Source organism: Halichoerus grypus, chromosome 9 (assembly GCF_964656455.1).
Source record: "Halichoerus grypus chromosome 9, mHalGry1.hap1.1, whole genome shotgun sequence".
In the NCBI taxonomy this organism is placed as follows: Eukaryota; Metazoa; Chordata; class Mammalia; order Carnivora; family Phocidae; genus Halichoerus; species Halichoerus grypus.
In genome coordinates, this window is record NC_135720.1 from 110,064,447 (window position 1) to 110,089,530 (window position 25,084).

At 40.4% G+C, this 25,084-nt stretch overlaps 2 protein-coding genes across 4 annotated transcripts in view; one reads left to right on the forward strand and one right to left on the reverse strand.

Moving 5' to 3' along the window:
- DNAH8 (dynein axonemal heavy chain 8) overlaps positions 1–17,587 on the reverse strand; it is a 431,463-nt gene extending 413,876 nt beyond the window's left edge. Inside the window, exon 1 of the mRNA XM_078055380.1 lies at positions 17,413–17,587. The gene's annotated coding sequence lies outside the window, so the exon portion shown is untranslated. The remainder of the gene's footprint in view (positions 1–17,412) is intronic.
- A 22-nt stretch (positions 17,588–17,609) lies between these two features.
- Positions 17,610–25,084, forward strand: part of BTBD9 (BTB domain containing 9) — a 431,569-nt gene continuing 424,094 nt past the window's right edge. For 2 of the 3 annotated variants that reach the window (XM_078055382.1, XM_036094275.2), the window contains exon 1: positions 17,610–17,756. The gene's annotated coding sequence lies outside the window, so the exon portion shown is untranslated. Of the gene's footprint in view, positions 17,757–17,937; positions 18,004–25,084 lie in introns of those variants that run through there. The other variant, XM_036094276.2, reaches the window with a different exon arrangement.

The window sequence follows — 25,084 nt, forward strand, 5'->3', positions numbered from 1 at the left end:
TAACTTATCTAGAAGTGGTGATATGAAAGAGTGTAGTAGAGCACAAGGTTTTCTTGTTTTCCATGACTGGACCACAAGGCTGTGGAGCTTACTATCCATGTAGAAGCAGTCTCCTGTGAACCCTTCACAGCTAAGCCTGGGACTCAGTTACAATACGGTGGTTTGAATGAGGCGCTGATGGCTGAGAGAGAATTACTGTGGCTCCCCTACATCGCCTTCTGAGCAGGATTGCATGCAGTGTGTACACGTATCCTCAGCAACACAACTGCTTGTGAAACGGGTTATATTAGGATGCTTGCTGCTGGTCATGAGAAAAGACCCAACTCTGGATTCATAGAGGGTTCAGAGATACCAAGAACCCTGCTTTCCTTCCTTCCTTCCCAACCTGTCATTCTCAGCATTTTCTTTCTGGCTAATAATATTCATGATCAGAGATGCCTACCATGATTCCAGGTGTTATGTATAATCCAACAGTGTCCAGTGAAAGAACTTTTGTTCCTCTTGTGCCTTTAGTGACTATAAAACCTTTCCCAAAGCTCCTCAGCAGAATCCCCCTCATATCTTGACTACATCTGGCTCACTTGCCTGTGTCTAATCACTGGCACAGGGAATGGGACCACTCTGGCTTAGAGGGGTCATATTTACTCCAGTTGCCTGCAGGAGGGTGGGCACTGGTTCAGAACTGAGACTGCCAAAATGGAGGAGCAAACAAGGGCTTCTGAGCAGGTATAAACAAACTGCAACAGGGTGAAATGAAATGTTGAGAACCTGTAAGAAACCAGACATTTTCTGCCCTTGAAGAGCTTGGTCTAAGATTGGGGTTCTCAACCATATCAGACTTAGCAGACCCTTTTTACTATAACATGGGAACATTTGTAACCTCGATCACACCCAGTATCCTAAAATGAAATTCATACATAACTCACCTATCTATACAATTTCAGAAAAGGTCAGTCCAGTGCCTTTACCGTAATGGAGAGGAGAAATGAAATCAATTTGTAATAAAATACGCATTTCAATATATAAATGCCCAGATACTACTACACTAGAAGTAGTCAGGTGCTTGCTCTTGAATATGGAGAAGTAAAACTGCTCAGTCAAGTACTGTTAACGCTAGTGGATATTTTAAAATAAAGACTGAATTCATGATTCATGAAGAGCTATAAGGTTACATACATAGTGTGTACTGTTAACAGTTTTATTGGCTACTCAAAAAACATGAATAGTGTTACTGTTGGAAATGTCATTTTCCAAAATGGTGATCAAATTCTTGCTAAAGTTTTGAATAAAAGAATAATATTCTGTTAGTAGGATAGTTTGTCCCTAGTGAATATTAAAATTATATAAGTAACAATATAGGCATTCTAGGCTCAGATAATAAAAAGGTGGCTTTATAATATTTTTACTGAAATAATATTGACATTGTGTAAGTTTACTGTGTACATTTATACGTTTATATATTGAAATATTACTAGAGTTAGCTAACACCTCTATCATGTCACATAAATACTTCTTTTGGGGCGCCTGGGTGGCTCAGTTGGTTAAGCGTCTGACTCTTAGTTTCAGCTCGGGTTGTGATCTCAGGGTGAGATCGAGCCCCATGTCGGGCTCTGCACTCAGCAGGGAGTCTGCTTGAGATTCTCCCTCTCCCTCTGCCTCTCCCCCTACTTGCATATGTGTGTGCTCTCTCTCTCAAATAATCTTAAAAAAAAATTTTTTTGTGGGAACAATTAAGATCTAGTCTCTTAGTGACTTTGAAGGTTATAATACAGTATTTTTGCCTATAATCACTATCCTGTACATTAGATATCCAGGACTTACCTACTAGTTGAAAATTGTAGTTTACATTTTTAAAAATTTTAGAATAGTTTTAGATTTATAGAAATGATGCAAAGTTCCCATATACCCCAGACCCAATTTCCTTTATTTTTAAAATCTTACATTAGTATGCTGCATTTGTTACCACTAATGAAACTACATTGATGCATTATTATTAACCAAAGTCTATCCTTTATTCAGATTTTCTTAGTTTTAAGCTACTTTCCTTTGTTACAGGATCCCATCCAGGATACCATATTACATTTAGTCGTCATGTCACCTTAGACTCCTGTAGAATGTGATCGTTTTTTAAACTTTCCTTGTTTTCCTTGTTGTTTGATAGTTTTGAGTGCTGACTAGTCAGAGTGTTTCTCAGTTGGGATTTTATTAATATGAATTTTTTTTAATCTCATGATGAAACTGGGATTATGGTTTTTTAGGAGAAAGCCTATATAGGTAAAGGGCCCTTCTCATCACATCTGATCAAGGGTGCAGATTATCAACACGATGTATCACTGATGATGGGAAGCTTGATTACTTGGCTGAGTGGCTTTTGTTGTTTCTCCACTGTTAAGTTAATCTCCACCGACTCCCTTTCCATCCTGTGCTCTTTGAGAGGAAGTCAGTTATGTGAAGCCCACCTTCTTGAGGGGAAAAGCAAGCTTTTTACCTATACAAATACTCAGTGAGACTTTTCAAAGTTGTGCAGGCCCTTACAGGATGTCTCACACCCCTGTGCCTCGTCCACTAAGGACCAGTTGTGAAACCCAGCCGAAAATGCCCCGTGAGTTTCCAAAACTACCCCTAGGGGTCAGTAATGCCCTGTGGAGAACCACTGGTCTTAGATCTCAAATCTGTTTCTTTAAAGTGGATTGTGAACTTAAAAGCATTTACAAAGGAATCTAAGTTCAGAATCCATAGTTTCACGGTTTCCTCCTTATTTACATGTTTTTTTGCCTCTAATTCAGGTGCAATTTATTTTATTTTTTTTTTATTTCTTAAAGATTTTATTTATTTATTTGACAGAGAGAGACACAGCGAGAGAGGGAACACAAGCAGGGGGAGTGGGAGAGGGAGAAGCAGGCTTCCCGCCAAGCAGGGAGCCCTATGCGGGGCTCCATCCCAGGACCCTGGGATCATGACCTGAGCCGAAGGCAGACGCTTAACCAAATGAGCCACCCAGGCGCCCCAGGTGCAATTTATTTTAGCTGTTTGTCTTTGAGAGCTCTTTAGAACATTCAACTTTCCTTTTACATAAACTTTCTTTGTTGCTTATATTCATTTTGTATTTTATTTAAAAAGATTTATTTCAGAGAGAGTACGTGCGAGCAGGGGGAGGGGCAGAGGGAGAGGAAGAGAAAGAATCTCAAGCAGACTCCGTGCTGAGTGCAGAGCCGGATGTGGGGCTCGAGCCCAGAGATCCTGAGATCATGACCTGAGCTGAAATCAAGAGTCGGTTGCTTAGGGGTGCCTGGGTGGCTCAGTTTGTTGGGCGGCTGCCTTCGGCTCGGGTCATGATCCTGGACTCCCGGGATCGAGTCCCGCATCAGGCTCCCTGCTCGGTGGGGAGTCTGCTTCTCCCTCTGACTCTACCCCTTCTTGTGCTCTCTCTTTCACTCTCTCTCTCTCTCAAATAAAATAAAATTAAAAAAAAAAAAAAAGTCGGTTGCTTAACCCACTGAGCCACCCAGGTGCCCCTGTATTTTATTTTAAACTGGAGTCTAATATTGGACCACAGATCTATGGTACACTGGGAGCAGGAGCGCCACCCTGTGTTTACTTGACAAAGTGCTAGTCAATGTAGTGTAATCATCTTACCAGTATGCTGAACAGCTTGCTACTCCCAAGGGTGGTCCCTGTACCGGAAGCATCAGCATCACTGCAGAGCTAGTTAAAAATTAAGATCACAGGCTTCACCTGAGACCTACTGAATGAGAAAGCTTTATTTTCAAAGGATCCCCCAAGCAACTAGCATATACAGTAAGGTTGAGCAGCACTGTTGTACAGACTCCTTTCTAAAGCCACTAACATCAGAGAATTATATCCCCCAAATATGACTTATTTTCTCCCACTATTATAGTAAAACACTCATTATTTGTAGCAATGAATATAAGGGACATGTATCTAATCTACAAACTCAGAGGTGTAAGAAATGGAGTTTTTATTCTAATTGTACATAATTTAAAGGCCCCATTTTTTGAGGGGGTAGGTAGAAACTGAATCTCAATAAATTCAGAATCTCTCCTGCTGCTTTTCTCTGAGTAAAATCTTAAGTTCCTGTAATGTCTAGAAGGTTGGAGGAACGTGAGCATCTGATTTTCCACAGGAGAACCATTCTATTGGCATTTGCTAAAATGTCAAGTCTCCTATTTGGTCCTTTGTTATAGATCTATGTAGCTTGCTGTAGACCATCCTTCATTCTTAAGGTTGAGGCTCTTTCAGGTCTGTCACCTCCCGTGCTACTTCATTCTGCTATCTCCATGCCATGTCAGCTATTTCCATTGTGCTATTTCCATGTTACGTCAAGGAACTCTTTGGGGCTAAGAGTTCTCCTCTATAACATTTACCCAGGGAGCACTGGATCGTTCTGCAGCTCTTACATTACATGAGACCATGGGAAACTAAGTCATGAGGGTTTATATATGGTCCTACCCATTAGACATCTGTCACAGCCATTTCTTCAGGGATCTTGCTGATTCCCAGGGTTTCTACCTGGGAAGCCAAATAGAGGATCCTTTTCCATTCTGAACTTAGATCCTCTGTCTCAGGATTCTGATTTCCCTTTATCTAATCCACAGGTGCAGAGGAGGGTGGGGCCTCTTCATGGGGATTCACCAGGTCTCAGAGCTCTCCCTCCTCACAACTCAAAGCACGAAGGTTTAGATTTTTGAAAGTCAAAGACCTTTTTTTCTTTTGTAACATCCCTAAGGCCTGTGTTCTAGCTGCCTGAGTAGAGAAGGGCCATGGGTCACAGAAATGTAGGGAGTTAATACTTTAAAGTATCATGCCACATGAATAATAGGATATAAATCCTTTAAGTTTTTATATAGGATTTATAAATCCTATAAGGATTTCTATCCTATTATTATATTATTGTAGTGTGCTCAACATGACTGGGGGCACACAATCAATAATATTAAGTGTTCTCATAGAACCAGAAGGCTGGAAGTATGAGACAGGGATCCTGTACTGAGAACATTATAATTTGTGGAGGCAAACTGCACAAAACAGCAGCACAACAGCAAAGCAAAATATCAAGAGTAAAATGGGTTTAAAAGCAATAATAACTACCCTACTCGGGGCTTTTAGTGGAAAGTTATAACACCTGAAGGACTTGTTTGAAGAATCCACCTTTAAATCAGTGTTCCCTTCTTAGGGACAAGGACCTCTAGACAAGCCAGGCCTAGAGTTGTGGGGGTAGGAAGCAAAGATGCCCGAAGTGAATAACTAAGCAATGGTGGTAGGCAGGAGCTGCTCACATTTCCACCCCTTGGTTCCTAAACCCATATAATGATACTTGATTCAGGGCATATAATGTGTCCTGGCAGATGGCATCATATCATTGCAGCTCTCCAAGCTGACACCTCAGCTACACCTTCAGAAGAGCATCTCATCACACTCTCACACTTCCTCATCTCTCCAAATCAAATTTAAACTGGCTCAAGCATCCACATGCCATTTACATAGGAAGTTCAGAATCACTCTGTTGGTGGTGCAGTATGTGATAGGTCTAGCACGTTCCATGGCCCTGTGTCCACTACTACACCTCCTTTGCTGTAAAATGGACCCTTTGGCTGTCATCACCATGAGAAAAGTTTATTTTCTCATGCTCCAGGCAGCCATTGCCCTTCTAGCCTAGATCCAATCACGGGGCAAACGGAGCAGAGCCATCCCAGGTTTCTCCTAGCCTGAAACAGAGTGACCTTAGCTGATCTGCATGAGCAAGAAATAAGTGCTTATTGTAGGCTACTGAGATTTTGTGGTTGTTTGTTACACAGCATTTTTTGTGGCAATAACTGATTGGCACACATCTATATATTTACCCCCCAAATTTCTTAGTTTATCTTGTTCTTTTTTCTAAATTATTAAGTGGAATGATTACTTAATAATACTATTTTTAAATCTCAAAAGTGCATTTAAAAATATTAGGTTTTCCTGATGACACAAACAAATGGAAAGATATTCCATGCTCGTAGATTAAAAGAACAAATATTGTTAAAATGTCCATGCTATCCAAAGCAATCCACAGATTTAATGGAATCCCTATCAAAATACCAACAGCATTTTACACAGAACTAGAACAAGTAATCCTAAAATTTGTATGGAATCACAAAAGACCCCAAATAGTCAAAGAAATCTTGAAAAAGAACAAAACTGGAGGTATTATAATCCCAGATTTCATGATATACTACAAAGCTGTAGTAATAAAAACTGTGGTAGTGGCACAAAAATAGACACACAGATCTATAGAACAGAATAGAGTCCAGAAGTAAACCCATGATTATATGGTCAATTAATCTGTGACAAAGGATGCAAGAATACGCAACGGGAAAAAGACAATCTCTTCAACAAAGGTGTTGGGGAAACTGGACAGCTACATGCAAAAGAATGAAACTGCACCACTTTCTTACACCCTACACAAAAATAAACTCCAAATGAATTAAGGACCTAAACATGAGACCTGAAACCATAAACATCCTAGAAGAAAGCACAGGCAGTAAGTTCTCTGACATTGGCCATAGCAATATTTTTCTAGATAGTCTCCTGAAGCAAGGGAAACAAAAAAAATAAACTATTGGAACTACATCAAAATAAAAAGCTTCTGCACAGCAAAGGAAACAGTCAACAAAAATAAAAGACAACCCACTGTATGGGAGAAGATACTTGCAAATGACATATCTGATAAAGGGTAGTATCCAAAATATATGAAGAACTGATACAACTCAACACACAAAAAACCAAATAATCTAATTTAAAAATGGGCAGAAGACATGAATGGACATTTTTCCAAAGACATACAGATGGCCAACAACCACATGAAAAGATGCTCAACATCACTAATCATCAGGGAAATACAAATCAAAACCACAATAAGCTATCACCTCACACCTGTCAGAATGGCTAAAATCAACAACACAAACAACAGGTGTTAGGGAGGATGTGGAGAAAGAAGAACCCTCTCGCACTATTGGTGGCAATGCAAACTGGTCCAGCCACTGTGGAAAACAGTATGGAGGTTCCTCAAAAAATTAAAAATAGAATTACTTTATGGTCCAGTAATTGCACTACTGGGTATTTACCCAAAGTTTATGAAAACACTAATTTGAAAAGATATAAGCACCCCTATGTTTACTGCAGCATTATTTACAACAGCCAAATTATGGAAGCAGCTCAAGTGTCCATTGACAGATGAACAGATAAAGAAGACGTGGTATGTATACACAATGCAAGCCATAAAAAGAATGAAATCTTGCCATTTGAAACAACATGGATGGAGCTAGAAAGTATAATGCTAAATGAACTAGAGAAAGACAAATACCATATGATTTCACTCATATGTGGAATTTAAAAAACAAAACAAATGAATAAAGAAAAAGAAGAGAAAAACCAGAAAACAAACTCTTAACTATAGAGAACAAACAGATGGTTACCAGAGGGGAGATGGGTGGGGGATGGGTGAAATAGATGAAGGCGATTAGAGTACACTTACCATGATGAGCACTGAGTAACATATAGAGTTGTTGAATCACTATATCGTACACCTGAAGCTAATATAACACTGTATTAACTAAACTGGAATTAAAAAAAATAGAGGTAATTAAGTTAAAATGAAAAAAATTAAAAAAATAAAAATATTAGCTTTTCCTCAGAACTGTTTTGATCACATAGCACAGCTTTTACTATGTAGGCACTCACTGTTATTCTTATATATATATATATTTTTTGAAATTTCAGTTTTGATTTCCTCTTTAGAAGATAAATCTTATTTTGCTACCCTTTTGATGCTAATTGTAGTTTACTTCATTGTGGCTAGTGAATGAGAACTGTAGCATTTCTTCCTTTTAAAATTTACTATAATTTTCTTTGTGAACAAGCATATGCTTGAATCTTGTGGCTGTTCCTTGGACAAAAACAGTATGTATCATCTGTTATGGTATACTAAGTTCTATTTACAACTGCTAGATCAAGCTGAGAATTTAATTAAAATCCTCCACAACCACTGCTATTCCCTCCCCCTCCCTCTTCTCCTTCCTCTTTTTCTTCTTCCTCTTCCTCCTCTTCCTCTTCTTGTTTGTCTACTTGATGCATTGAATTCTAAGAAACATATATTTAAGTCCCTTAAGAAAATTGTAGTTTTACAAAAATCTTTTTATTTTTGAAAAGTTTTTGCCTTCCATACTTTGCTACTGTAGTGTTTGATACATAAAGGTTTATAACAGATCTTCATTTCTTGGGCTTTTATCATACAAAATACCCTTTCTTTTTCTGTGTAATGCTGTTGGTCTTGAATTCCATTATACATGAAATTGATATTGCCACCTTTGCTTTCTTTTTGTTTGCATTTAGTTGAAATTTTTGCTCTTCTTTCTCTTTTAACATTTTTTCTACTTGGGGACGCCTGGGTGGCTCAGTGGGTTAAGCATCTGCCTTCGGCTCAGGTCATGATCTCACGGTCCTGGGCTCGAGCCTTGCGTAAAGCTCTCTGCTCAGCAGGGAGCCTGCTTCTCACTCTCCCTCAGTGCTCTCCCTCTCTCTCAAATAAACAAATAAATTCTAAAATAAAATAAATTTTTTTCTATCTTATTATCTTTAGCTAGTCAATCAAAACATAGAAAAAAGTTAATAGTTTCCCTCTCCTTCTCCAATAACAGCTATCTTGAAGAAATTTATGTTAAAAAGTTGGTTTATACCTATCCTTCAACACCATTCTCTAAGTTCATAAGTAACTCTAACTGTGTTATGGTAGGCTAAATAATGGCTCCCCAAAATATCCAGGTCCTAATCTCTGGAGCCAGTGAATGTTACCTTCTATGGAAAAATGGGCTTTGTGTATGTGGTTAAGTTGGGGATTTTGAGACGAGGAGGTTATCCTGGATTATCTGGGTGGGCCCTAAATGCAATCGGTAAGTGTCCCTGTAAGAAGGAGACAGAGGGACATCTGACATAGAAGAGGAAAAGACAATCTGACAATGCCAGTAGAGACTGAAGTGATTTGGCCACCAGAAGCTGGAAAAGACAAGGAATAGATTCTCCTCTAATGACTCTGGAGAGAACATGAAAATTAAAGATATTTATTTATAATACTCTTTGATACGTCTTTAGACACATAATGGGTATACAATGCTCCCTAACTCTCAAGGTACAAATATAGTTCCAGCACTCCTATCTCTCCAAATCAAATTTGAATTGGCTCAAGCATCCAGATGCCATTTAGGTAGGAAATTCAGAATCACTCTCTTGGGCTATTCCCATTGACCCTAAATTGATTTTTCTCAGTGAAGTATGTGTACCTTCTGTATCACAATCATCTGGAGGTATTGTGAAAAACAGACTCCTATCTGATTGATGGTATCTATCAATCAGAATCTCTGGCAGTGGGGTTCAACATGCCCCAGATCATTCTCATGCACACTTAACACATCTGGAATGTCCACGTGACTTCTAGACCGACATTCTCCAATAGAATTTCCTACAATGATAGAAGTGTTCTACACATGCACTGTGTAGCCACTGGCCACATGTGATTATTGAGCTTTTAAAATGTGACTTGTGTGATTGAGGAACTGAATTTCTAATTTAATTAAAATTAAATAGTCACATGAGGCTACCATATTAGGCAGTGCAGTTCTAAATGGTTAGTCCTTGAGAGCAAAAACTGGATCTTCAATCTCTGTATCCCCTCTGTGCCTGGCACATGGTAACATGTAAATAAAAATTGAAATAGGAAACAGGCCTGCGCTATTTCTATTTTTTGAGGTTCCTGGTATATTAAGAAATGACAAAACAGGATTACAAAATTTGTGATATATTTTAACTGTTTACCTTACACTCTTTTTTTTCTTGTGATGAGGAATTTTAAGATCTACTCTCTTATCAACTTTCAAATGTGCAATACAGTATTATTAATTGTAGCCACCATGCTGTACATTCCATCCCCATGATTTATTTTATAACTGGAAATTTGTACCTTCTGACCCCCTTCACCCATTTCACCCACTCTCCAGCCTCTGCCTCTGGTAACCACCAATCTGTTCTCTGTATGTTGGCGCTTGGTTTTGTTTTTGTTATTGTTTTAGATTCCACATTTGAGTGAGATCATATGGTATTTGTTTTTCTGTCTGACTTATTTCACTTAGCATAATGCCCTCAAGATCCATCAAGTTGTTGCAAATGGCAAGATTTCATTCTTTTTTATGGCTGAATAGTATCTATTGTTCATACATACCACATTCTCTTTATTCATCCATGAACACTTAGTTTGTTTCCTTATCTTGGCTATTATAAATAATGCTTTAATGAACATGACAGTGCAGATATCTTTTTAAATTAGTGTTTCGATAAATACCCAGAAGTGGAATTGCTGGATCATGTGGTAGTTCTATTTTTAATCTTTTGAGGAAGCTCCACACTGTTTTCCATAGTGGCTGCACCAATTTACATTCCCACCAACAGTGCACAAGAGTTCCCTTTTCTCCACATCCTCGCCAATACTTGTTATTTCTGACCTTACACTTTCAAAGCACCTTTATTGTCTGTTCTCCAGATAATTACAGGATTATTTCATCAGACACATTCTTGTCTGATGAGAATGCCTAATTGTTATGGGGTATTCAATTGCCTTTCTACCTTCAACTTAATATAAAAGATGTATTAAGACTGATGAATCCTGCTTTAAGATTTTCCGTGTACCTTCAGTTGAAGCATATATGTGCAAATATACATGCCAATGAATACAAATCAGATCACTAATACATGGTAGAAAGGAATTTAAAGCAAATAATATGATTTAGATTACAGATAAGGTAATTCTTCAAATTCTGGCCTACTAAAAGAAAATACTGAGAGACGTTGTGAAAAATGAATTAGGGACTTCCAGTTTCCCACTTATGCTTGCCAATCATTACATTACCTATGTACCTCCATCAGAAGGAAAAAAGCAAAATTAAAAGAATGACATTGTATAGATTTGCAATAGCATTAAAACTTCTTTGAAAATAATTCATTTTTCTAGCTTTCTAAATAGCTGAATTGAAACCCTGGAGACCTTATAAACAAGACATTCTTATCAGCATGGAAGAAACGTAAGTTTCAATTCCTGCTTGAAGTAAGGGCAAGTGGCTACATATAAGACAGTCATCATATATGTTTATCACTCATTTCTCTAGCTTTTTCCACAATCAACTGAGGTGGCCAGTGCAACTGTACACAGAATATAGAAAATTCTAAATAACTCCAAGCAAGAGAAAACCCAGATTTAAATAGGTTAGGACCAGGGAACAAATTAGAATGCAAATACGCAGGCCACAGGTTCGTGTTCCGGCACTAAAGCTGAGCTAAAGCTTGACTCGGAGCTTCCTAATGGCCAAAGCGAAAAGGGAAACACATCCAGTTACATAATCTACTTGTCTGTAAGGAAGACATATTCAGTTATTCAAGGGTAGCTAAGCATTTCATGACACTTGGCTCTGAAAGAAAATTCTCTCATGGGATTTTCCATGGGAACCATAAAATGACCAAATGCACAGAAGCTCTACAGTAAATGCACTAGTGGGCTCTGTGGAGCAGTCTCTTCTAGAATCCCTTAATATATGCCAAAGACACAATATTCAAAAGACAAGTCAATAAAATACTCTTGGAAGGGGGTGAGGAAGGTTTCTGTAGGTGAGCTCAGGATAATATGATCAGGTATGTAGTTTTCTGAGGGACCAGCTAATATTCTGTGGTCGAGTAATGGCAAATTCATATTGTTTAGAATTCAGTAATCCAATTAGCAGATGGTAGGTGTTTAACAGCCTTTTGTGAAGAATGAGTCATCCCATCGAGATTCTCACCTAGATAGAAACATTTCTGTCTCTATGGTGGTGAACAGAGGGAGAACCTGGAGGGAATTCAGGATTTTCCTTTAAAAACAACTCTTCAAAAATAAGAAAAATTAGGGGCACCTGGTTGGCTCAGTTGGTTAAGTGTCCGAATCTTTATTTCAGCTCAGGTCATGATCTCAAGGTCGTGAGATTGAGCCCCACGTGGGGCTTCTTGCTCAGCATGGAGTCTGCTTGTCCCTCTCTCTCTGCTTCTCCCTTGCTCTTTCTCTCTAACAAATTTAAAAAAATAAGAAAAATTAATAAGTGTTCAAGTCCATAAAATTCTATCTGATAGAGCAGAGGGTCTGCAAACTCACATACAGGTCTGTTTTTTTTGTGTGTGTGTGTTTTCTTTGTTTTATTTTTACAAAGTTAACTAGGTAACTAACACAGTAACTAACACATTAGTTTCCAATACTTAGAGATCAATACATTTCAAATATGGCAACCCTGGATGCTGGTCCCACCACACGACAACAGTCTGCTGGGTTGAGTGTAGAGCATTTAGGTATTCGAATACCCTGTTGGAAAATGAAGATTTGGACTGAAAAATTTTCATAGAAGAAATTACCAGTTGTTCACTTTAGCTATAGAAAAATCTGCATAATGCTCCCATGAAATGTATGGCTTTTAGCAAAGTGACTGGCCAGTAAATCTACCTGAAAGAATTACTTGCAAAACATACCCTTAAATAAAGAAATGAATCTGGTATTTAGTTGTTGGATCTAGGTCAATTAAACTTGAGAAAATGTGTCAAAATAATTATTTTATTTTTATTTTTTTAAAGATTTTATTTATTTATTTGACACAGAGAGACACAGCCAGAGAGGAAACACAAGCAGGGGGAGTGGGAGAGGGAGAAGCAGGCTTCCCGCTGAGCAAGGAGCCCGATGCAGGGCTCGATCCCAGGACCCTGGGATCATGATTTGAGCCGAAGGCAGACGCTTAACAACTGAGTCACCCAGGCACCCCATTATTTTAGTTTTAGAACAGGTGATCTTTATCCACTCTTTCAGCCAATGGTAAACCACAAAATCAACTGTACATTAAACTTCATTATAATAAAATATCATCATTAAGGAAGATAACTGACTTTCTATCTCTAAAGCAAGCTAGCATATGTCAAAATAATCCAAAAGTGGTTTCAAATTACTTAGATATAGGTTAAAAACAAGGAGGGCCACAACTTACTTCTTTTATGCTATTTAAAATACCTTCTGATCTGTCTGAACACAAATTCTAGTGATCTGGACTTTTCAAGAAATGCAGAAGTCCTGGTTTTCTAAGAACTAGGATTCTATATTGAATGCATGGAATTTAACCTGAAACTAGTTCTTGTCCACAGAGTAAAGCCTGAGAAATCATTCGAAGTGGCAAACATTCTTTTATTTGCTTTTTCTAATTATAAATGTACACTGCCAAAAATTTAGAAAATAAAGAAGAATTTAGATTATTTCTCCCCCAACTTTTTATTTTGAAAAATTTCAATCCAACAGAATACAGATATGCAAGCCAAGCGTCCTCCCAGTTACTAATGCTGAGCCACAAATTTACTCGGAGCTTCTTGGCAGTCAAAGTGAAAGGAGGAAAACAGCCAGTTATATAATTCACGTTGCCTATAAGGAGAAAACTTAGCAGTTACTCAAAGGTAGCCTTGAGTTTCATGACAGCTGGCCTGAGAAAAAATTCTCTTGTGTTCATTTAATAAGGAATACAGAGCAATATCACACACAACAGCCCTACAGTAACTGCATCGATGAGTTCTGGAAACTATGTCATCTAGAATCCCTCCATGTTAGCAGAGGGTGCTTGGTATGGGTGAATCCTGGCCCCAGCAGTTATTGTGTGACCTTGAGTAAATTACTTAAACTTTCTGTGCCTTAGTTTCCTGATTTATAAAAGTATTGTGATTAAAACTATACCTCAAAGAGCTGTTATGAGGCTTAAATGAGTTAGTGCCTATTATGTACCTAAAACAGGACCTGGAACATAGTAAGCATCATCATTATTATAGTAAATGCTAAAATGAAAGTGTGCACATGATGTAACAGTACAGAGGAAGGGCACTTAAACTAAGGGCCCGAAGAAAGGAGGATGTCTGTGCTCGGTCCAAATCTTAGTCTACTACTTAACTGCTGTTAGTATGACCTTGACCAGATTACTTCAACTTTGTGTTCTCACCTGCTAAAACAGAGATATAATGTTGGCTGTTGATACAATATGCTGATGTCTGCAAAATTAAATGAGATAATATCTGAGAATTAGATGAGCAAATGTAATAGAGCATGGTATGTATAACAAATAGATGTTTCCTCTTGGATCTGGTGGAATAAATAAATTCCTCATGCATTCAACTTGTACATATGTCCATTTCCCCCCAGTTCAACAGTGTACTTAGTTTAGAAGTAGTTGTACATAAATAACCTTTCAGATCACAACAAAACTACCTAGAAGGAATGTTAAATGATTGGCACTGACTTAGCACAACTCTCATTTTTTAAATCACCATGGGAAATGTCATTGGTACAGTTATGTCCATTTTTGAAGCACACTGTGCCTAGACAGTAGGTAAATACCTTGATTCCATTAGATTGCTCCTTTATCTGTATCACTTTATACATCCCTTATTTCACTTCATACAGATTTCTACTATAGCATGTAGTATACTGTGTTACAGTTAATAGCTCGTTCAATTTGTACCTTGCTTTGCTTAAAAAAGAACTATGGCAATTAGTTACATAATTCTGTGTTTATCTCCCTTCCAAAACTGTGAGCTTCTCAGATAACTGTATCAGATCCATAGTATCTGGACAGAAGCTGGCATATAACATACTAACTCTCAATGTTTGGTGAAATGATCTGAGTAGGATTTGAAGTGTGCAATTTGAAGTGTGCTGTTATAAGCAAATAAGCCTAATAGAAAGTTCGGATTACCTAGGAATTTATGTGAAAATCACAGACTCAGCCTGATCTCTCCTTGGATAGATGAGAAAACCAAAGCCTGGAATAGTTAAGTGATTTGCCCAAGGTTACCTAGCTAGTTAATTGCCAGAATCAAGACTAGAGTCTCAAACATCCATCAACCACTCTAGAGTCCAGTCCACTATATTGACCTGCCTTTCAGACCCCACTAATTTGATGTCTATATCTACTACCTCACTAAAGCCATTATCATTGGTCACCAATCACTTTTGTGTTGCTAAATCCAGTCAGTGCTTTTCAGCGCTTGATATACTTGACCTACTTGTGATCTCTGACTCTACTGACCCCATCTCCATCTTGCAATTCTTTCCAACCTTGGCTTTTAAGACATTACGGCCTTGAGGCATTATCCAAGTTCCTCAGAATTCTTTGTGGTTGTCTGTTCATCTGCCACTCCCTTTTATAGTTAGTGCTTCCTGGAACTCCATCCTTGGTCTTCTTTATTGTTTCTTCTATTGTTTCTCCCTGATTGATCTCACCCATACCTAGGACTTAAATTACCAATTAAAAGTTAATGTCCTCTAAATCTATTTTATTTTCACTCAACCTCTCTCCTCATTCATAGATCTGTGTAATTCACTGCTTATTGGCTATTTCCCTCTGGATGTGGAGGTTCCCTCCATCAAGTCACAGTCACAATGCAGCAGTCTTTGAGAGAGCCTGAGAACCTGCACCCTTCTCTTTCAAATAAAGGAGGATGCGGCAGAAGACCAACTATCATCTTTACTACTGACTGTATTAGTTTCCTACTGCTGTTGTAACAAATACCACAAACTTAGTAAACAACACAAATTTATTACCTGACAGTTCTGGAGATTAGAAATCCTAAAATCAAGGTATTGGCAGAGCTGTGCTCTCTCTGGGGGCTTTAAGGTAGAATCCATTTCCTTGCCTTTTCCAGCTTCCAGAGGTGTCTGCATTCCTCAGTGCCATCTTCAATGCCAGTAGTGCAGATTCTTCAAATCTCTCTTTCTTTCTGACTTTTGTTTCCATCATCATATCTCTTTCCCTGATTCTGATCTTCCAATCTCCAAGCCCAGCCAAATAATCTAAAATAATCTCTTCATCTCAAGATCCTTAACTTAATCCCATCTGCAAAGTCCCTTTTGCCATGTAAGGGAGGGAACACATTTATAAGATTCTGTAGATTAGGACATGAACAATTTTGGGGCACCATTATTCTGTATAATACAACTGATGAAGTTGGTACTGGATATTACCTGTGGGCAGAGAGCTTCCTAATACCAAATTATGAAATTAAATAGGTTTACTAACTGTCGTCCTGGATCAGGCACCCTCAACACCACCCCAGGTCCTGCTGCTGGAGGAGCAGAGAACACCATCAACGCAATTCCTTGAAGGCACTTTTCTTTTAAGAGAAAAGAATGGGATGGGCTATATATGCCCAGTTTCTCCTTTTAAATTCACCAATCAGGAAGTCATTGCTCCAGGGAGGAGTGAGCTGGGGCAGGTGCAGTGAGAGGCCAGGAGTATTGTATTAATGGATATCACTCCAAATGGAAAGAAACATCATGAGTGGAGATTAAGTGTTTCCCCAATAAGCAGATTTATATTTGAACTCATCACCATCTCATCCCACAAATCTGATCATCCTCCAAGACTGTCACCACCACTATCTAGTAACTTAGTAGAGAAACTGGTGGATAACCCAGACTCATCTTTCTTCCCATCTTGCTAAATGGTTCCACCATCTCTTCCAGCATCCATACTAGAAACTTGTCCTACTTACTTATCCCCCACTCAGTGCTGTAAATTCTACCACCTTAACAGTACTCACATCTATTCTTTCTCCTACATTCCCACTGCCAATACCTTTGTTAAGGCTCTTATCACTTCTAAACTGGAGTACAGCAATGGCCTCAATACCCGTCTCCCGGTCTCAGGTCTTACTCATCCTGTCCATCTTCACTTCCATACTTTTGCTCATGAAACATCCTTTATAGTTAGTCTCCAAACCCCCACACCCTGGTACCCCAGTTTGTCCAAGCGTCAAGCAAAACTGACTATCCAGCATCAGCCAGGATCAGACTTGAACCTAGGTTTCTCTGACTCTCAAGTCCGGGCTCTCATCTGCTCTTGCTTGGCTGCCTTCTCCTATAATAAAAATATTCTAAAGTCTAATGGGCTTTATACTCTACAAAGCACGTTTGCATACATTATTTCCTCTTAGCCTCACAATTCTCCAATGTAGGCAGGATGGGTACTGTTAGCCCCATTTATAAAATGAGTTAACGGGGGAATTCAAGGCTCGGTCCATCACACCCTGCTGCTGGGTTAACGAGTGTCACTCAGCAGTCTTCCACGTTGACTGTGCCCTCAGCCCCTTCTGGTTCCACTCCCTGTAGAACCATCCCACACTTCGCAGAAGTACCGATGGGATCGGCGCCAGTCTGGACGAGGCCACTGCTCTTTCCACCACAGGAGCCCTGGAACCTCATGACAGGGACCTTCCCATCTGCAGTGACGCGATCGGTGACGCCATACAGTGACGTATGGTGACGTGACTTACCCGGAGCCAGGTGCCGGCAGGGCAGCCACACCCTGGGGCCCCAGCTCAGGAGGGCGACGGGTCAGGCGGGTGGGGAAACGCCGCAAAACCCGCCGGGGTCGACCTCCGGCCCTAAACCCTCAGATCCCGCCTCCCCGCCGCCAACCGGTTGCTAAGTGACGCCAGCGCGCAGAGGCGCGTGCGCGGCCACGGCGGTGTGCGTGAAGGCGGACGCGCGCCGCGGCGGCGGCGGCGAGGACGGCGGCGACGGCAGCGGCCGAGGGGGCGGTGGCTACGAGGTGCGTGCGGAGCAGGCGGAAGAGGCGTCCGTACGGGAGGCTAGGTCGCAGAGGAACATCGTTGGGGTGAGTAGCCGGGGCCTCGCAGGGGAGGTGGGGCCTGGCCGCACCTGCTGCGCGGGCCCGGGGCGCGGGAACGCGCGCCCCCACCGTACCCGCGCGCGCCGCTCCACGCCCCTCTGCCGCTTTTTCCGGGGGCGGGGAAGGAGCGGGGACGGGGGCTGGCGAGGGTCAGTTTCTGGGCGCGGGCGCTCCGGGAAGCGGCAGCGAGGGGCCGGTGGAGACAGTGTGGTCCCGGAAGGTGTAGTGGGAAGTAGGTGTCTGGGGGCGTCGGGGTGACTTTGCCGGGCTCCCAGACAGAGAGGTCGGAATCTGGAGAAGCCCAGGTTCCTAGAGCAGTCTCGCAGCCGGCCTGAGACAAGGTTGACAGAGACCGAGAGGAGGCGGAACTGGGGACGCGGCGTTGGGGTTCGGAAAGTTTGGCATGCTGGGGCCTTCCTCGCCCCTGCCCTGGCTGGGCTCCAAGGAGGAGCCGGTTGTTATGGAGAGAGTTGTGAATCAGTGCCGGCGTGCGGCGTCAGACACACCCACGACCTGGGGAAGGCGAGCTGTCGGTACTGATAGGGGGCGGCCAACCTGTTGCCTGAGTTTCCAACTTCACATGGATGCGCACGTGCCTAATGCACGCATACAACTTTGCCCTAGGCATTCTATATCCATTGTTGCTAAGGATTTTGAGGCCGGGGGCGGATATCCATCCTAAGTTCTCACTTCCTCGTAGACTCAAATCAGCTGTTTTATTTCTCCGAACCCTGTTGTGTTTCTGTCATTATGAGGGCCAAGGAAGTAGGGAGGCACTGTTTTTTGTTTTCCTTAAAAGTAGTACAGACTTGCTAGTTACTAGGCAGAAAATACAGATTCTGTTCAACGTGCGGGCTAGAAAATGGTGGTGGTCGGGCAAGCCTGAGTGTAAGGTGCAGCAAATAAATCATCAGACCAGTGCTCTCAGGGCGCTGCATCCCCTCATGAGTCAATATGTGGCGGTTGTAGTTACCATCCTTGGGAGAAAAGAGTATTGGAGGTAGGGAAGAAGTCAGTATTTCCTGACTTTTGATTAAGGCAATGTCTAGAACTGGTACAGAGACTGTCCTGAAATTTAATCGTAATCTGTGCAAGAAAATTGAAGAAAATAACTTGTGAGTTTTCATTCAGCTCTAAAATTTTGTGGTTCAGTTTCATAACTGAGGCTCTGTAAAGTATGCTGCCTGAGGTGCTTACATCTTGGAACCAATAATAACCTTGCTCTGTAGCACTTAGAGTACTGGGAATTCAGTGTCTCTTGCTCTGCGGACTGTACCAGTTTTTAGGACAGGTATCCTGTCATTTTTATTCATAAGCATTTTATTCTTAAGCATCTACAAAAGTTTGCTGCAGAGTAGGCACACAATAGGTATTTGTTATATATTGCACTGTGTCTGAGTGTTTATTAATGTACAGCAAACATTTAACTCTGTTCATCAAGTAGTTAATACATGTGCCCCCCTGCCCTATATCATGTTACGTGTAGGAGGAGGGTTGTGGGTACAAATGACATAGAAGACCTGGCTTTTTTTTTTTTTTTTTTTTTAAGAATAAACAGTCTGGCTGGGAAAACAAGCATATGTATGTCAAATCATCATGAAACCAAATGAGGCAGTATGTAAATAAGTGCTGTGGGAGGAGCTGTACTTTAAATGCAGTAGAAATTTAGAAAAGCTAAGACCTGTGGTGGGCTGAGCTACTGAACTCTTTGGAAGAGGTAAGATTTGATCCAGTCTTTGAAAGAGCTATAAAATTTGAATTAGAGAAGAGATAAGAAATCACATGTTGAGAAAATCGTGTGAGTGTGCTTGATGGGGGATATATTGAGGAGACCTTCATGTCCTGTCCGGTGAATGGGGTAGGCGATCACTGATAGGGAGATACTGGAGAGATAAGGTTTAGCAGGTTGGGAAGGGAAAAGTGTTAAGACTAAGGCAAGCTTATCAGCATCCCACTGATAACGGGTTAGGGCCTGCTTGCTGGGCGGGATGGGAGCTGTGTTAAAATAGAGTCTTAGACAAGAATACGTGTTATCCTTGCTTAAGATTAAGGGATATTATGGTTGAACCAGGATCAGGTTGTTGTATACTTCTGATTTCAGTTACTAATTTGAATAAATGCCTCACTAATGTGAGTGTATCTTATGTATTTAGTCAACAGTGCGTGTCCCCATTTCTAAAATCTACCTGATGTGCTTGGGCCTCTCCACTGGAAATCTGAAATGATGTACCCAAAGCAATTATCCAGCCACTCTCGGTGACACAGTTTTGCTTGGGATTATCTCTTACAGTGGTCTGTGAGGATTGAAGTTACTGCTAATCCTGTAAAATATACAAATAATGTTTGCTGGGAAAGGAGTCTATTTGAAGAAGGATGCTAACAAATATTGACAAAAACACTTGAGAAAATTAAAAATGTTGCTGCTGAATATTGAACCTTTGGTCTTTATAATATCTTTTGTTGTTATGTGGAAATTCTTTTGAGTGGTACATAAACCTGAAGTTGAATTGCTAACGTACCCTGTGTAAAGTTGCAACACCAAATGTTGCATTATTTAACAACTCAGCAAATATTTATTGGGTGCTGGCTATGGCTAGATACTGTGGTGGGTGCTGGGAACACAGTAAGACATGGTCTACCCCCTGAGATACTAAGTGTTCATCAGGCTACACGAACCCCTAAATGTGGTGTGTTACAAGAGTTAATCACTTTGGAATAAGTAAAATGCTGAGGGCATTGATGACTTTGGCTGGGGAAAAATTGATAGAATCAGGGAAGGCTTTAAAGAGAAGAGGATAGAACTTAGCCCTGCAGGTTAAGTAGAATTTTGTATATGTAAAAGGGAAAAGAAGCATTCCAAGCAGAGGGGACAGCATAAGCAAAGTTGCCAAAGATTAAAATTAATAGGGTTTTTGGAAAACCTTGAGTTGTTTCTTGATGAGACAGGAAAGGTATATTTGGAGCCAAATTATGAGGGGGTCTTCCATTCCATTCTAAAAAGCCTAGACTTTCCTCCCTTCAATGCCACCCCTATGTGGGTGATGGAGAACCTTGGAAGGTGGACTAATCAGATCAGAAAATTAACTAGCAGTTCCTGCGCAGAACTGCATTAGCGTGGAGAGGCAGGGAGACCAGTTAGGATGTAGATGAGATATGCTGGGAGCCTGAAGAGGGAGAGTGGGAATGGGTGGACTGTAGAGGTATTTTAGATGTTAAAATCTCTAAATGTTACCACCATCTAGAGGGAGAGTGAGAAGTCAAAGATGTGTCTGGCTTGAGTAACTGGTGATTATGATGACATTAAATTAGAAAACACAGGAGGAAGAACAGATATGCAGTGGAGAGAAGAAATGATGGCATGTTAATTATCAGGTCCCTGTGTAGAATTTAGAGAGAGCCAGTAGGTGATTGGGAATTCTACTCCAGAGTTGATGAGACAGTTGAGGAATAACTGTGACAATCTCCAAGGCTATGGAAATAGTACTATTCTAAGAGTGAGTATAGTAGCTAATGCCGTGGACTTTGGAGTCAGGAAAACCTGAGGTCAGATCTATTTCACTTATTGGTTGGGTTGGGCGACCTTGGGCAAGTTATTTAACATCTCTAAGCCTAAATTTCTTCCTAAAAGTGGGGTTAATAATACCTTAAAGAATCACTGTGGAGATTAAATAAGATAGTATGTGCACAATGATTAGCACAGTGCCTAGCTTATAAATGTTTAATAAATGATAGCCGCTGCTATTAGTAGTGGTAGTTAGAGTTAGTGTTGTAGAGGTAGTAGAAGAAGATAGTAGAAGAAGAAGATATAACTACCCAAAAATTGGAGAATGAGAACTGGAAAGGACAAGGAATGGAACTTTGGGACATCAACACTTAGATCAAATTTTGATTGGTCCTTAGACTTGAGTGTGCATCAGAAATACCTGAGGCCTTGATAAAACACAGATTGCTGGACCCCCCGCCCATAGTTTCTGATTGAGTAGGTCTGAATGGGGTTGAGAATTTGCATTTTGAACAAGTTCTCAGGTGATGCTGATGTTGGTGTTCCCATGACCAAACTTTGAGAACTACTGACTTAGAGGCTGGATCAAAGAAGAGAAACCAGCATAGAGACTAACAAAGAGATTGAGGTGAACGGAGACCCAGGAGAGAGTTCAGAGAAGGTTAGGGAGGTAGCAGCCTGAAGACTCTGTAGATCCACCAGTGTTCTTTCCAGTTCCATAGACTTCATCACATTCTTATTTCTGTCTTCTCCGGGATTTGGCATAATGCTTGGCACATAGCATTGCTTGAATGAACCTTGGAAGCCCCTTAATTACTGTCCTTGTGCATGATTGCACATACTTCACACACAGATTTCATTCATCCTCTTATATCTCTGCTGAGTCATAGAGAAGATACTGTTTCTAATTTTACACACACACATGCAATAACTACAGAAAATCTCTTTCAAATAGCTGATGCATTAGCTAGGTGCTGTGACTTCATGTTAGATGTCCTAACCCTTGCGCCCCTTTATTTTTAATGTCAGAGTCCAGTTTGCAAAATAATTGTCAATAACAAGTGTCAAGATTACAGTCTGTGTCTTGTATTAGGCACTTTGCAGGTTTATAAGATAAGCAAATAATATACTCCCTGTATCTCGGAAGTTTACAGTAGGATGGTCAAAGGAAAGGAACAAGGAGATATCACAGAAGTGTAGATTGAGAGGAACCTGAATATGAAGACTCATTCCTTGTTTGCCAGTAAATTTTTGATCTTATGTGTCTCACATACTGAGGACTTTTGGCATATAGAACAAATGTTAGTTCTCATCCCTGACAGGAATCTGTAAGAGAGTTCCATGGTATAAGAAAATCAAACACTAGTTGTGCAAAGATACAAGCACATAATAAAGAGATTTCAGGAGGTAAGTTGTAGTTTCATGACTAGCTAGTTAGCTACTCACCATGCTTCCTGGGCTCTTGGTCTCTCTCATTTATTCTGTCAACATTTGTTAAGTATTTACCATGTGCCAGAAACTGTGTAAAGTGCTGGCCATTGAGAACTAATTGCTCTGGGCATCTAACCCTGGCTTTAGTTAGGGTACGGTATGATATGTGTGAATGAGTGTGCATACATGTTGTCGGGAAGATCTGATACGTGCATTTTATAATCTTAAGAATATATTGATATGAGCAGACATCAAGGATTTGAAGTTAAATTCATTCTGCCTTATGTATGCAAGGAGCCATGCAAAATATATAAAAATAAACCAAAAATTTTGAAGATTTATTTGAGAGAGAGAAAGCATGAGCAGGAGGGCCAGAGTGGGAGAGAGAGAGAATCTCAAGCAGACCTTGTGCTGAGTGCAGAGCCCGACATGGGGCTTTGTCTCAGGACCCTGAGATCATGACCTGAGCCAAAACGAAGAGTGGGATGCTTAACTGACTATGCCACCCAGGTACCCCAATAAACACAGTTTTAAGCAGTCAAAGAATATATACTTTGGTAGAGGAGAAAAAAATGTATTTATAATACTACATAGAATATGACAAGTGCTATGTAAATATTGGTCACAGACTAGGTTCTCTGATGCTTGTTGAGTGCCTCAGGGTTCAGTTGTGATTTCAATTCATACATTACTGTAATGTTCCAGAAATTATAATGCCATAAATCCATATTAATCTCTTGGACTGCTTTTGCATCTTTATATGGTACCGAAAAATATCCGGCAGTCTGTGTCCTTGTTTTCTTGGTTTGGGAAATATACTTATAATACATGTAAGGAAAAAGGTTATTAACAACTAGCTATTGGGGTGCCTGGGTGGCTTAGTCAGTTAAGCATCTGCCTTCGGCTCAGGTCATGATCCCGGAGTCCCGGCATTTAGTCCCACATCGGACTCCCTGCTCAGCGGGGAGTGTGCTTCTCCCTCTGACCCTCCCTCTCTCTCTCTCTCGTTCTCTCTCAAATAAATAAATAAAATCTTAAAAAAAATAAAACAAAAAACCAACTAGCTATTGTTTGTCAAGTCACTGCATTATGCTAGGCCCTTTCTATATGTCATTTAATCCTTATAATAACAGGTTTGTAAATTGGGTGTTATCCCCATTTTACTGATAAAGCAACTGAGATACAAAATGGGGAGAAAAGTTTGCCTGCCATTTGTGGCCAGTGAGGTGGGACAGGGATTCAGCCCCAGGCCTAGACTCCAGAGCCAGTGTTCTTCATGTCATCTACTGACATCAACATGGGGATGTCCAGGTGGAGAAATCCAATCTTGTTTCTGCTGATTTGGGAAATGTTGTTGGAGGAAGTTAGAATTTTAATAACTGCCTGAATGATTGAAGATAATTTAATAATATTTTTGGGATAGAGGGGAAAAAGAGGTAGACATTTAAAAGTCCCAGTGCTAAGTCTCCTGTGAGGACATGGTTATTATTTGACCCCACATTTTTTAGCTGACTGACAAGAGATTTTACATAAACATCAGATTTTTCACTTTTCTATATATAGGTGCAAAAGTCTTCAATAGAAGGAACTGTACTTTTCCAAGCTAATGACATTTAAAGTAAATTCAGAACTCCTTTTTTATCACTTAGTGAAAAATATCTTGCTCCTCACTCTAAACAATGTATACTTCTGTCCCTTCTCTCTACACCACTGTTCCTTCTCCCCACCCACATGTTCGTTTTTTAATCTACTTACAAGTTAAATAGTTATCTGTATGTTCTATTTGATGTATCCCTTGGGTCCTATTTTTTATAGTCCTGAAGTTACAGCTGTAAACATCTTTGTAAAGCAGAGTCAATTCTGGCTAATTTCACAATTAATACTTTTATAAAATTATAATTATACAAATGGATAAATATTAAACCCTGTATTATCTATTGCTATGTAACAAATTACCCCCCCAATTAGCAGCTTAAAACAACAAACTCTTTTTTTTAAGAGAGGGAGAGAGAGAAGGCAGAGAGGGAGGGACAGAGGGAGCAAGATAATCTTAAGCAGGCTCCATACCCCAGCTCAGAGCCTAACGGGGAGCTCTATTTCACAACCCTGAGATCATGACCTGAGCTGAAATCAAGAGTCAGAGGCCCAACTGACTGAGCCATCCAGGAGCCCCCAAACATTTCTTATCTAATGATTTCTGTGGGTTAGGAATTCATTTGCAGCTTAGTTGGATGGTTTTGGCTCAGAGTCTCTGATGAATTGCCCTCCAGCTGTTGGCCAGGACTGCCACAGTCATCCCAAGGCTTGATTGGGACTGGAGGGTCTGCTTCCAAGATGGCGGCCTCACATGGCTGTTGGCACAAGGCCTTAGGTCTTTTAT